Here is an 11,286-nt window from a genome sequence, read left to right as displayed (position 1 = left end):
GTCATACCTGTGAGGAATTATCTTGATTAGCTTAACTGAGGTGGGAAGACTCATCCTATAGTGGGTGGTACCATTCCTTAGGCTTTTGTCCTGAGACACATTTAAAAGGAGAAAGCTAGTTGAGCACTATCAGTCTCTCTCCCTCTTTCTCTCTCTGCTTCTTGGCTATAGATGCAATGTAACCAACTTCCTCAAGCCCTGTCACCATGCTTTTCAAAGATGATGTATTGTACCCTAGAACTCTGCACCAAAACAAACCCTCCCTTCCTTTGCTGGCTCTTGTCAGGATATTTTGCAACAGCAAGTAAGTAATATGAAAGCATGGATATCTCTCTTTATTAACTTTATAAACTTCAACCATGAACCATGACTTCAAGTTGTGCTTCCTCCTAAAACACTGCAGTAGAAGGCTGTAAGTCCCTGGTAGAGGGCCTCTCCCATTCTATGAAACTTGAGCAGAGACTGTGATAAGTGAGACAGGATTTTAGGAAACATAAATGATTCATTTCAACCAAAGATTTGGGGACTTACCAAGAGCCACTGTGGTGGTTTGTATGAGGAATACACCCCCAAAGGCTTGGATTTGAATGCTTGGTCCTAAGTTGGTGGTTCGGTTTGGGAAAGCTTAGAAGATGTGGCTTATTAGAGGAAGTGTGTAACTAGAGACAATTCTTGAGAGTTTCAAGCCATTTTGTGTTCTCTCTTTGCTCCACCTTTGTGGATTAAGATGTGAGCTCCCAGTTTACTGCTTCGGGTGCCATGCCTGCCTACTGGCATACTTCTCCCCCAGGATGGTGACTGAATATTATTCCTCTGGAACTGTAAGCCCAAATAAACCCTTCTCTCAGTAAATTGGCTTGGTCATGGTATTTTTTATTACAGCAGTAGAAACCAAAATGATACAGTCATGTAGGGACCAGAGGCCCATTTTAGGGATAGTATGACTTGTGGCCCTTGGGAGGTGGCTGTCTTCCTTTGACTATGACCCAAGCAAAGCTATGCTGGCCTACTAATTGTTAGTCAGACTTCTATGATGGTAACTTGTGCCTGTGATAAACAAAATATAAACAGAAACAAAACTCACAGTTTTGGAGTGTCTACATTTCAGGTTCATATTTCATAAACTGCATTGCTCTCAAATATGTACCAAGGAAGATCATGGTGGCAGCATGCAGTAAAACCATTCACCTGGTGGCAAGATACTTAACATTAATGAAGCAGAAGGGGCTGGTTCTCAATATTCCTTTTGTAGAAAGACAATGATGAGCTCTGCTCCACCAGCCGCTTCCCAAATAACCACTCAGAGACTTATTATTAGTTATGAATGCTTGACCGATAGCTCAGGTCTACTACTAACTAGCTCTTACAACTTAAATCAACCCATTTCTATTCATCTATGTACTGCCCCATGGCTCATGGCTTTTGCCTCCCCTGCATGCCCTGCTTCCTTTCCATCTGGCTGGTGACTCCTCTAACTCTGCTCTCCTTCTTCCCAGTGTCTTTAGTCTGATTCCCCTGCCTAACATGATCCTGTTCAGCTATTTGCTCAGTCAGCTTCTTTATTAAACCAATCACAGTGGTATATATTTGCACAGTATAAGGGAATATTCCACACCCTTGTCAGAATATCTCCAGTGGTGTAAGACCACACACTATGTCCCATCTTCTAGACCAGTGATTCTCAAACTTCCCAATGCTATGAACCTCAGTGGCCAACAGTAGGGATACCTAACAGAGAAGTTGAGGCAGAGGACAATAACTTTTAATGAGAAGTTTGGAGGGGAAAGATACTTTTTTCTGAATGTTCAAGAGACTGCTGGACAGTAAGCTACCCATAGGCCATGAGATGACCTTGTAATTAGCTTGGACTTGGCTTAGGACACTGGGATATGCCAGCCTAAAGAACCCTCTCAATGATTACTGACCTTCAACACCCTCTCTGTGTCTCTATCTCTGTGTCTCTGTATCTCTCTGTCTCTGTCTCTCTCTGGGTGTGTCTCTCTGTCTCTCTCTCTCTGTTTTTTTAAGACAGGATTTCTCCACATAGTCCTGGATATCCTGATATCCTGGAACTCACTCTGTAGAACAGGCCCTAACTCACAGTTATCTGCCTGCCAAAGCCTTCTAAGTGATGGGATTAAAGACATGGGCCACCAACACTAGGCAAGGATTAATAAATTTGATGCCCTCAAAAAGCTGAGACCATGGCTCCTTGGCTTGCTGCTCCATCCTCTGCTCTCACACTGACATCACTCTGAACTCTTAGCAGTGAGAGGAACTTCTGCATGGATTCTCACAGCATGGAGAACACAGAGATCCATAAATTTAAGGTATTCTTTTTTTTTTTTCTGGAACAAGATACAAGTCCTGTAATTAATCATCGATCAAACCACCAATGCCTTAAAGAGAGGTGGTTTGACTCATACTCTTATAAAAAGAATTTGGTTTTTCCAAAAGCTCTTAATTGAATGCTCCTATCAGTAATAGGTGCCTGGCAGCCTCTTTCCTCAGTGCTTAATAGCTAGGGATGAGCACTTGACTCCCAACCAAAGCATAATTTTCATTGGAACAAAGAGTAACCTGGGATTTACAAAGCTGGAGGTGGTTTGTGGGGTTTTTATTGTGTGTGTGGATAATGAAGTACTGTGTTTAACCCAATTTATCCAGTGCTTTCGTTAAACTAGTGATCTGGAAATGGTCTAGTGGACAGGAACTGGTGGCTTATACTGTCGCTGCTTACTTGTTCTAAGAATTCTCTGTGAACTGGTATGTGGTAGCTCACGCCTTTAATCTCAGCACTCAGGACAGAGGCAGGTGAATCTCTGTGAGTTTGAGGCCAGCCTGGTTTACAAGGCGAGTTCCAGAACAACCAGGGCTATACAAAGAAACCCTGTCTCGAAAAAGAAAACAAAAGTTCTTTGCAATTAATTATCAGCCTTAAACTCAAAGCTTTCTATGTCCCATATCATAAAAGTTATTGTTTTCTGTCTTACATCCCATTTCATTGGAAATAGAAGTTTGGGTGATAATTTTCAGATCCCTAGCAAGAAAAAAAAAATGTATAAAACTCTTTTGGAAGAACAATTTATTGTCATGATCAGAAGTCACCACAGATTGTGAAGGGACCAGTATCAGCACAAGACACCCCAAGGTCAAGCTCTAAGCACAAAGAAGGTTTATTTGTCCCAAAGAGGCAGAAGGCAGGGAATAAGAGCCAAAGACGGAAGATAGAGGACAGGAAGAAGGGGGAAAGGAACAAGGAAGAGTAGGGAAGTGGGAGGACATTTGTCCCAGGAGGGACTAGGAACTGTCTCTGGATAGAGAGGAGACAGACATAACCCATAGGCAAATGTCAGTTTATAAAGGTAAAAGGGAAACCATGTGTTAGAATGAGGTATTAGAAAGTTGACAACTAAAGCCGGGCGGTGGTGGCGCACGCCTTTAATCCCAGCACTTGGGAGGCAGAGGTAGGCGGATCTCTGTGAGTACGAGACCAGCCTGGTCTACAAGAGCTAGTTCCAGGACAGGCTCCAAAACCACAGAGAAACCCTGTCTCGAAAAAACAAAAAAAAAAAACAACAACAAAAAAAAAAGTTGACAACTATCTGTTTACCCCAGATAGGGAACCAACAGCAAACCAAAGAAATAATTCCACTAAATATAGCTTGGGAGCCAATGAGATGTATTCTAAATAACTGTGTTTTGGGAGTGGAGAGATGACTCAGAGGTTAAGAGCACTGGCTGCTCTTCCAGAGGTCCTAAGTTCAGTTCTCAGCAATCATATGGTGGCTCACAACCATCTATAATTAGATCTTGGTGCCCTCTTCTGGCGTGCAGGAATACATGCAGGCAGAACACTGTATACATGATGAGAGATAGATAGATAGATAGATAGATAGATAGATAGATAGATACATACATACATACATACATACATACATACATACATAGAAGATAGATAGATAGACAGATAGATAGATGATAGATAGATAGATAGATAGATGATAGATAGATAGATAGATAGATACATACATAGAAGATAGATAGATAGATAGATAGATAGATAGATAGATAGATAGATAGATAGATGATAGATAGATAGATACATACATACATACATACATACATAGAAGATAGATAGATAGATGATAGATAGATAGATAGATAGATAGATAGATAGATAGATGATAGATAGATAGATGATAGATAGATAGATAGATAGATAGATAGATAGATAGATAGATAGACAGATATGTTTTCTTAGTCCAACAATGCACCACTATCCTAGCAGCACCATTTATTTTCCGCCATAGCTTGTGGGTATACTTATCCTTTTTTTCAGTCTGAAGTATCCTTTCAGTCTCTGTAAGATAGGTTGGCGATCATCAAATGCTTTAGTTTGTTTTTATTGTGGGAAGTGTTTCTTTTTCCTTCAGGTATGAGGGATACTTTTGCTGGGTACAGTAGCCTTGGTCTGGCAACTGTGTCCTTTCAGAATCTGAGGCACACTGTTGAACCTCTACTGGCTTTTAAGGTTTCCATTGAGAAACTGTTACTCTTTATGCCACTTGATGCTTCTCGCTTGCAGCTTTCAATACCTCCCTTTGTCCTGCATATTTAGTGTTTTAAATATAGTAAACATGAGGCATTTCCTTTCCTGGCTGGACAGTTGATATTTTGTGTGCCTCTTCTACTTAAATAGATATCTCTTTCCATAGATTCGGAAAATTTTATTCTATAGTTTTATTGAAAATATGTTCCATGCCTTTGACAGAAAAATTTTCTCCTTCTGCACCTATAATTCATAGATTGCCCAGAGCTTCAATACATTCCATTCATGAAGTTTTTGATGTATTATTTACTTTGATTGGCTGATCCAATTCCTATACCTTGTCTTTAAGCCATGATATTTCTGTTTTCTACATGATTGCTTGGAAAAGCTTCCACTGTGTTTTGTTACCATTTTATGACACTTACTGAATTTTTCATTCTAGTTTCATTGCAGCTTGGATTTTCCTTAGTATTTTTATCTCTTTATTGAATTTAATTTTCATGTCCTGAATTTTCCTTGTTATTTCATTCAGCCAGTTATTCTTTTGTTCTTGTACTTCAAGTGGGAGTTTATTTGGGTCCTCTTCAAGTTCGCATAGTTGTTTATTCATGCTCTTTTTAACTCTTTAAACTCTTTGAATGTGTTTATAGTTGTTCGTTTGAATTCTGTATCATGAGTTTTGTCTAAATTGTTCTTGTTGGGAACAATTATTATGGAAATAGTTGTTTAGAAAATGAACAGATTATCATAGTTTTTCATTTTGTTTGCTTACAATGGGACCTGGGCAATTGGAGTTAAGTTGTTGATTGTGTGAATGTTAGCCAACAATGTTACAGTCCCTAAGTGGGAAGGCAGCTGGATGGTTTGGGAAAGTCCTAAGCAGAGACAGCTGAGAGGAGTGGATCTCTTACCAGGGTGCATGGGTGCTAGAGGAATTCCCAAGGTGAAGTAGTAGACCAGCAAGAATCCCAAAGGGACTGAGCTAAGGGAAGCAGGCAACTTATTGGGTGACATAGGCAGCTGAGGACTATTCTGAGGTGTAATGGTGAACTGAGTAGCCTAAAGGGAGTCTGAGAGTCAGGACTGAGGGAAGCGGATCTCTGGATGAGGACAGAAACATTGGTTGGTAATCTAAAAGGAGTCTGGGTAGGAGAGAACAGACCTATGTGTGAATCTGGATCAGATCTCTGTCTCCTGGGATCAGTACCCACTTGGATACGTACCCTTATTGTACATTTGGTACTGCATCCTGGTGAAGATAATGGGGTCCTGGTGAAGGCAAGCAGATTTGAGGCAGACAAGAGGGGAGAAAGGAGAGTGCCATACAGCAGTACTCTCTGTGCCGGATCCCAAGAAAGGTAGGAGGAAGGAAAGAGTCCTACCCACTGGCAACATCAGCCCTAAGAAAGACTCGGGAGAGGGTTGGCCACTTAGTGACAGGGAGGGACAGGATGGAGCCTTACCTGGCAACATGGACATGTTAAAAAATCATTTTAAAGCTCGGCAGTGGTGGCACACACCTTTGATCCCAGCACTCGAAGCCAGCCTGGTCTACTGGGCGAATTCTAGGACAGGCTCCAAAGCTATACAGAGAAACTCTCTTGCGAACCACCCCAAAAGAAAATCAATTTAAATATATGAAAAGAAATCTTTGCCAAGGTAACAAGGATCATTAAAAGTCCAAACTTGACCATCCCAATCTGCAGGAAGCACAGCTTAGAGTAAGCATTGGAGAAAACCAGGACTAATAATCACGTGGGCCTATTTTCTTTTTTTTTTTTTTTTTTTTTTTTTTTTTTTTTTTTTTTTGGTTTTTCGAGACAGGGTTTCTCTGTGGTTTTGGAGCCTGTCCTGGAACTAGCTCTTGTAGACCAGGCTGGTCTCGAACTCACAGAGATCCGCCTGCCTCTGCCTCCCAAGTGCTGGGTTTAACGGCGTGCGCCACCACCACCCAGCTGTGGGCCTATTTTCTTAAAAAGAAGAAAATGAATGAAGCCTGGTCACCTGAAATGACAGAGTGAAAGGGGTCTGACAACCTCGTGATCCTTGGCTATTCTATCAGGAGTCAGCCTCCACCTGGATCCCTGCCTCCATATCCTCAGCATTGTTTAGGCCCAGTCCTGAGCTTTGTGTCTCAGTGAATAGAACATATCCTTGTGAAAGAGATCCCATGTACTTTGTATCCCACACTAATAGAATCCATCCTTATGCTTCTCACTCTTCCTTCCTCTGGGCCCTAGTCAGAGCTCTGATTATCAGCCAATAGAACTCATCTTATTGCAGAGGTCACAGGTGCTTTGCTGCCTTGCAGGGAGTTTCTATGTAGCTATGTCTAAAGCGTTGTCATAATTACCATGTGGAACTACTATGCCTCAATGTGTAAGAAGAATAAACCACGAGGTCAGACTCTGGAAGTCTTGACTCAGTGCCCGCAAAGATGGGTGCTGGACTCATTTCACTCTGCCCTTCACACAGAAGGTCTTTCCCCTGCTGTGAGGTTTGCCGGGTCCCCGACACCAGCCAAGGGCTAGTTTATCTCAAGAGTTGTTTTCTAAGTGGATACTAAAGAAAACTGCTGACACGGCCCAATACGAACGAAAAGAATCTCATTTGTAACAATTACTTCTTCATAAGATCAATAGTAGTTGAGCAACATAGACAGGCACAGTCCTCAGTGACTCCCCACGAGCCACTCACCTCCTTCTCCAAAAGAACAGCACACAGGACCCGCCATTCCTATCCCCACTTCCGTTGGGTTCCGTGGGGTCAGAGCTGCCTTTCCCCACTCAGAGTTAGGGCCAAGGGACAGCATGACCTCTGTAAGTGCAAGTCTTCCTGAATCCAACAGTTTCTGCGCACAAGCTGAGTCTTGCTGGTGCCTCCATTGACCACACCTGGGTACTCAGAGAGTCCTGGGTTGGGTAAACAACATTTCTACCCACAATACCCTGCAATGAAAAAGAGAGATGTTGATGGAGCGGCAGGGCTGCGTCCGCCACCCGGTTAGCTTTACCCGGAATAATTACACAGAAACTATTTTTTTACACACTGTTTGGCCCATTAGTTTTAACCTCTTATTGGCTAGCTCTTACATATTGATCTAACCCATTTCTAATATTTTATGTAGCACCATGAGCTGGCTTACCAGGAAAGATCTTAACCTGCGTCTGTCTGGAGTGAGAAAATCATGGTGACTGTCTGACTCGGTTCTTTCTGGGCGCCAAGTGTATCGGCGTAAATGAAGGCAGACAGAAATTATAAGAATATTTTCAGTTTTAATTAGGGAAAAACTCATAGAACGCGTGGTTCCAGCGGAGAACAGGAAAGCAGAAGGGCCAGGGGAGAGCACACCAGCAATATTAGTAAAAAATATTCTCAGGTGGCCCCGCCCTACAAGCAAGGTGATTGGCTGGGGCTACCTCTACATCGAGATGTACACAGTTTTACTCTAGGGGATAAACTACTCACTCCATGACAAATGCGTTCTTTTTCACCTGAAGTACCTTATCACTTGTGTCTTACTAAGCTTTTGTTCAGGCATCAGCCTTTCAGAGACTCAGAAGCCGCGAACTTGTCTTCCTGTCGGTCCTTCTCCTTAGAAATTCAGATTCAACACAAATCTGACCACCACATTTACTTCCAAGTGACCCAGAGAGAGGAATCTTCTTCTGCCGTCTCCTTTTCTTATCCCTTTATGCATTAGCCATTTACAAGAAGGATTTAAATTCAGTCTAAATGAAGGCACTACAAACACGCTGGTACTTTAGTGTTGGTAAGTGCCAGGACTGAAGAAGGTAAGCATTCATTCATGTGCAAGAGATGAAAGGTGAGTCTAACTGCCCACTGAGATTTATGAACTGGGGGTGGAATGGGGATCGCTACCCAGGACAACCCAAGTGCATAAATTATCCAGGCTGTATATTTGAGAACATCTTTATTTTACTGTAAATTGTACAACCTTCCAACTCTTTTTGTGTTGTTGACAACTGGTGGACACCAGTCTGTTCCCCTCTGTGACATCGCAGGGGAACTTGTCCTTATTGAGCCCTTTGTGTCTTAGGGGCTTGGGTTTCTTATCCACAAACCAGGCAGCAGATGGAAACATCGATTACTGAATTTGATGAGAGATCTTTGCAGGGTTCATCTGGGAGGAAAGTGGGAGTGTCTTCCAGCTGTCCATCAAATCTTTTAGTGTATAACTTTGTTTTGTGTACACTGGGGAAAGTTATGCAGCACCAGCTGACACTGGAGAAGATGAGTTTGAATGGTTGTTGATTCTTTAAGCTTTTTTGTAGATAGATGTAGGTATGGAGAGAAGTAGACAGACAATATAATTTGTAAATATAGTTTTTTAAACATTCTAATCGAACATTTTAGTTCAATTTCTTGTCTAATTTCCATAACTAGACAGCCTTCTAAAATGAGAAGATTTAAAGCTCTGAAGAAAGGTTTATTACAAGAGAATGGAAGACAGTAAATTCCCACCCTCATGGATTGGCAGAATCAATATTGTTTTTGTTTGTTTAAGGTTTGTTTGAGTTTTTGGTTTTTTGAGACAAGGTTTCTCTGTCTGTCCTGGAATTCACAGAAATCTGACTGTCTCTGCCTCCTGAGTGCTGGGTTTAAAGGCGTGTGCCACCACCACCCGGTTGAGAATCTGATAGAGGAAGGTCATTGGCTAATAAAGAAACTGCCTTGGCCCATTTGATTGGCCAGCCTTTAGGTGGGTGGAGTAAACAGAACAGAATGCTGGGAGGAAGAGGAAGTGAGCTCATACTCGATAGCTCTCCTCTCTGGGCCAGATGCAGTGCCGCTGTGCTCCAGAGCCAGACGCAATGAAGCAAGCCGCTGCGAGCACGCTCACCAGATTTATAGGTAAACATTAGCCCCAGGCGAACATGCCCCCTAAGGGGCGGGACTTATCCCTACAAGAATCAATATTGTTAAGATGGGTTATATTACCCAAAGCAACCCATCTTCACATGCCTGCATGCACCAGCCCCAATTAAATGTTTTCCTTTATAAGAGTTGCTGTGATTATGGTGTCTCTTCACAGCAATAGAAACCATGACTAAGACTAAGGGATGGGGTATTGCTGTGATATGCCTGCCCATGCCTTTGTTTGGAGCGCTATGGATTTGGGGACTTTGGATTATGAAAACAGTGGAATGCTTTAATCGGGGCTTAATGGACCATTCTCATAGGAACATGGAAGACAGTGGTGCTAAGGATGACTTGAAATGTGGAGGCCTGGATCATGAACCTGGTGTGTCCTAATATTGGTATGTGGTGGCATGGGCATGCCTGTTTGTTCATGTGCCAGTTGTGGTCTAGTACCAGCACTGGCCTCACCTGCAGGCCTGTTCTCTCACCTGCCACTTCCCAGCTCCACCTGGTGACATGGGCTATGCTGTTTCCTTACCTGTCATGCCCCAGTACCACCATGTGGCAGCTTGGCACACCTGACACGTGTCCACCTGTTCTCATCCCTGCTCTGTCCCATCAACACACGTCAGCATGGGCGTGTGTGTTCAAGGCTACCTACCATGTGCCAGCATCACAACATGAGGGCGTGTGCACCTCTGTTTACAAGCATGCCACGTCCCCAGTGCCACCTTCTGACGGCACGGCATTCCTGTTCACACACACCTGCTGTTTCTGAGCCCCCACTCCTGACTGCATGGGCACACCTGCTTTTAGGCATTCTGTGTGCCAGCACCGCCACCTGGTGGCACAGGCAGAACTGTTCTCGTGCCTGCCATGTTCCAGGATTGTTCCTACGCATTCTATGTGCCAATGCTGTCACCTGGCGGCATGGGGCGCCCTATCTGCACCAGTACCACCACACTCTGGTGCAGGCACACCTGTTGATGACCCTGCCATGTAACAGCTCTGACATACAGCAGCACCGGCAAGCCTGTTGCCACAACAGTGATGTCCAAGCGCCACCACATGGCTGCATGGCACTACGTTCTGTTAGCCTGTTGTTTCCCAAGGCTGCCATGTGGTAGTGTGGGCACACCTATTTACATACCTGCTGTGTCTCAACATCATAACATGGCGGCATAGGTATGCATGTCTGTGCCCGCCGGTGCTACCACTGGCCCTGGCTGCACAGGGACACTTGTTCACACCCACACTGTGTCCAGGGGCTCACACACAGTGGCACATGCATGCAATTTAACACACCTATGGTACTCCAGTACCTCTGCATCATAACACATTCGTGAACGTGTGCATGTCTTCTGGTTCTAGGACAGTCAAGTGCTGGAGTGGGCACATCCATTCACACGTTTGCCATGTGACAATTCAGATAATCCTGTTCCCATACCTGCCAGGTCCCAGGTCACCACATGGCGGCAAGGCTCTCCTGTTCATGCATCTGCCATGTCCCAGTGGCCCTGTGTGGTGGTCCGAGCATACATGCTTACATACCTCCCCAGACCTAGAGCCACCAAATTGCAGGCTGCGCGTGTATGTTCATGACTGCCATATCCCTGCGCTGCTGCTTGGCAGTGCATCACATCTCTTTGCACACCTGCTGTGTCCCAGAGCTGAAATGAGGCATTATTGCTATGTCCCGTGACTGTGCAGGCTTGAAGGTACTGAACCTGCCATGTCCTGGCAAAGCTGTCTGACAGCATAAAAGCTGGTGTTTGTGCCTGCTGTGTCTCCACCTGGTGGCACAGGATGCTTGTTCATGCACATGCCGAGTCCCAGTGATGACTTATGGT

Source organism: Chionomys nivalis, chromosome 14 (assembly GCF_950005125.1).
Source record: "Chionomys nivalis chromosome 14, mChiNiv1.1, whole genome shotgun sequence".
NCBI classification, from domain to species: Eukaryota; Metazoa; Chordata; class Mammalia; order Rodentia; family Cricetidae; genus Chionomys; species Chionomys nivalis.
This window is presented reverse-complemented; position numbering follows the sequence as displayed.